Source organism: Jaculus jaculus, chromosome 18 (assembly GCF_020740685.1).
Source record: "Jaculus jaculus isolate mJacJac1 chromosome 18, mJacJac1.mat.Y.cur, whole genome shotgun sequence".
NCBI lineage: Eukaryota > Metazoa > Chordata > Mammalia > Rodentia > Dipodidae > Jaculus > Jaculus jaculus.
In genome coordinates, this window is record NC_059119.1 from 35,316,590 (window position 1) to 35,320,229 (window position 3,640).

Genomic DNA, 3,640 nt, shown 5'->3' on the forward strand with positions numbered 1-3,640 from the left:
GGGCCGCCGCACGCGCGCGCACGCACGCACGCACGCGCGCGCGTCCCTCTCCTCAGCGGGCCGCGTAACCAATCAACGACCACGGGCGCGCGAGGCCTGCCGGGAGTGGTAGTCCCGCGTCGCCCGTAGCGCGGGAGCGCGCTCGGAGCTGGAGGGCGGGGGCGGGAGGAGCCAGAGCTGGAAGAGCGGGCGGGGGAGGGGTGGGGGAGGAGCCGGGAGTGGGGAGGAGCGGGAGGAGCGGGAGGAGCGGGAGCGCGTTCTCGGCTCACAGTCTCTGGGCCACGGGAGGCTCCAGCTCCTTCCTCCCTAGGCAGACAGAAGACAGGTCAGCTAGACCTGGCTGTGCTCTTGCTGACTTATTATGACTTATTATGTCCTCATTTTCTTTTCCTTTTGGAATGGGAATGCTAACACTGTACCATGATATGTTAGAAGCAACATTAAAAAAAAAAAAATTAGGGCTGGAGAGATGGCTTAGCGGTTAAGCGCTTGCCTGTGAAGCCTAAGGACCACGGTTCGAGGCTCAGTTCCCCAGATCCCACGTTAGCCAGATGCACAAGGGGTCGCACGCGTCTGGAGTTCGTTTGCAGAGGCTGGAAGCCCTGCCGCGCCCATTCTCTCTCTCTCCCTCTATCTGTCTTTCTCTCTGTGTCTGTCGCTCTCAAATAAATAAAAAAAAATTTAAAAAATTATTTATTTGAGAGGGAGAAAGAGAATGGATGGGCCAGGGCCTCTCTAGCGGCTGCAAACAAACGCCAGATGCATGCACCACCTTGTGCATCTGGCTTACGTGGGTCCTGGGGAAATCAAACCGGGGTCCTTTGGTTTTGTAGCCAAACGCTTTAACCGCTAAGTTCTCTCTGCAGACCAAGAAGCAACATTTTTTGATTGTTATAGGGGCTCACACTTAAGAGAATGCCTTGAGGCCTGGAGCGAGACCCTACCTTGAGAAAAAAGAAGGCCAGGCATGGTAGTGCACACCTTTAGTACCAGCACTCAGGAGGCCGAGGTAGGAAGATGGCTGTGAGTTCGAGGACACCCTAAAACTACATATTGAATCAGGTCAGCCTGGGCTAGAGCAAGACCCTACCCCAAAAGACCAAAAAAAAAAAAAAAAAACCTTCAAAAATGAGCCACAGAGAGGATGAAGCAGCTAAGAGAGAGCTGGAAATCTTTATAACATTTTTTTGTTTTGTTTTTATTCCAAAGCTATTACTTTATTGAGGAACTATCTTTGGGTTCCAGTTCTTTTTTTCTCAATTTTTTAAAAATTTTTTATTTATTTATTTGAGAGTGACAGACACAGAGAGAAAGATAGAGGGAGAGAGAGAATGGGCGCGCCAGGGCTTCCAGCCACTGCAAATGAACTCCAGATGCGTGCGCCCCCTTGTGCATCTGGCTAACGTGGGACCTGGGGAACCGAGCCTCGAACCCGGGTCCTTAGGCTTCACAGGCACGTGCTTAACCGCTAAGCCATCTCTCCAGCCCTTTCTCAATTTTTATTAACATCTTCCATGATTATAAAAAATATCCCATGGTAATATCCTCCCTCCCCACACTTTTCCCTTTGAAACTCCACTCTCCATCATATCCTCTCCCCATCTCAATCTCTCTTTTATTTTGATGTCATGCTCTTTTCCTCCTCTTAGGATGGTCTTAGTGTCAGGCACTGTGAGTTCATGGATATCCAGGCCATTTTGTATCTGGGGGGAGCATGTTGTAAGGAGTCCTACCCTTCCTTTGGCTCTTACATTCTTTCTGCCATCTCTTCCACATTAAACCCTGATCCTTGGAAGGTGTGATAGAGATATTGCAGTACTGAGCACTGTGGTCACTTCTTTCCAGCACCATGATACCTTCTGAGTCGTCCTAAGGTCACTGCCATCTGAAAAGAGAAGATTCTCTACCAAAAGTGAGAGTAGCATTAACATAAGGGTATGAACATTAAGAGAAGTATTTACTGGGCAGTTTGATAAGCATAGTATATACATTTAACCAGACATCAGCAGACGTTACACCCCTAGGGCTCATGACTACCCCTGTTTTAAATTTTCAGTATCAGGGATGTATTCCCTTATAACATTTGAGGGGAAAGTTACCTATCCTTAACAGTGGACCATGTGTACTTGGTCCATTGATAGGTGGGCATCTCACTATCTTGCTAAGTAGTAAATTTTACAGTGCACGATGTTGTTCTTGAGACTGACCATTTGTTCACTACAGGTCACTAGCAATTATCCTTCAAATGTCTGTTAGACATCAAAAGTCACTAGGGAGTCAGGCTCCACGCAGTTGTAGCTTCCTGGTTACTAAAGTGTGAGAATGTTGCTTTCATATTTTGCCTTTTATCTCTATACTTTGAAATTAGACATTTTTTGTATGTGCTCGTGTGTGTGTGTGTGTGTGAGTGTGTGTGTGTGCTCGCGTGCGTGCGGTATGGGCAAAAATGCCAGTGTGTTTGTATGTGTGTGGGTGCACATGCATGGTGGAATCCAGAGGTTGTAATGTCTTCCTAAATCATGCTCCAGTTTACCTATTTATTTATTCACTCATTCATTAATTTTATTCTTTTGGTTTTTCAAGGTAGGGTCTCATTCTAGCTCAGGCTGACCTGGAATTCACTATGTAGTGTCAGTCTGGCCTTAAACTCAATCATGATAATCCTAACTCAGCCTCCTGAGTGCTGGGATTAAAGGCGTGCGCCATCACGCCTGACCACTTTATTATTTTTTTTTAAAGTTTTTGTTTTTATATTTATTTATTTATTTATTTAAGAGCAACAGACAGAGAGAGAAAGAGAGAGGGAGGGAGGGAGAGAATAGGCATACCAGGGCTTCCAGCCACTGCAAAAGAACTCTAGACGCATGCACCCCCTTGTGCATCTGGCTTATGTGGGTCCTGGGGAATTGAGCCTCGAACCAGGGTCCTCAGGCTTCACAGGCAAGCGCTTAACCACTAAGCCATTTCACTAGCCCTAAAAAATATTTTTAAATTTATTTATTTGACAGAGAAAGGAGAGACAGAGAGATAATGAGTACACCAGGGCCTCCAGCCAATGCAAACGAACTCCAGATGCCTGCGCCCCCTTGTGCATCTGGCATACGTGGGTCTTGGGGAATCAAACCTGAGTCCTTTGGCTTTGCAGGCAAGCACCTTAACCACTAAGCATTTCACCAGCCCCAAAAATATTTTTTAATTTCTTTATTTATTTGACAGAGGGAGAGAGAGAGAGAATGGGTACACCAGTGCCTCCAGCCAATGCAAACCAACTCCAGAGGCATGCGCCCCCTTGAACATCTGGCTCACCTGGGTCCTGGGAAATCAAGCCTGGGTCCTTTGGCTTTGCAGGCAAGCGCCTTTAACCACTAAGCCATTTCAGCAGCCCTAAAAACATTTTTATTTAGGCATGCACGTGATGAGGAGGCACACTCTCGTCCGGTACTATGTGCGCTACTCAAGTGATACAGACAGATGGCCCAAAGTGTGGTCCTATCTTTGGGGTGTTGAGAAACAGAAGCAGAGCCCCTGAAGAGGCAATGGTGCCGGATGGAGCAGGGTAAGCGGCAAACCTCTCATGTCACTTTGAAACACAAACAAAAACATGAACAGTGGAAGAATTAGAGAATTAGATATGGTTTCT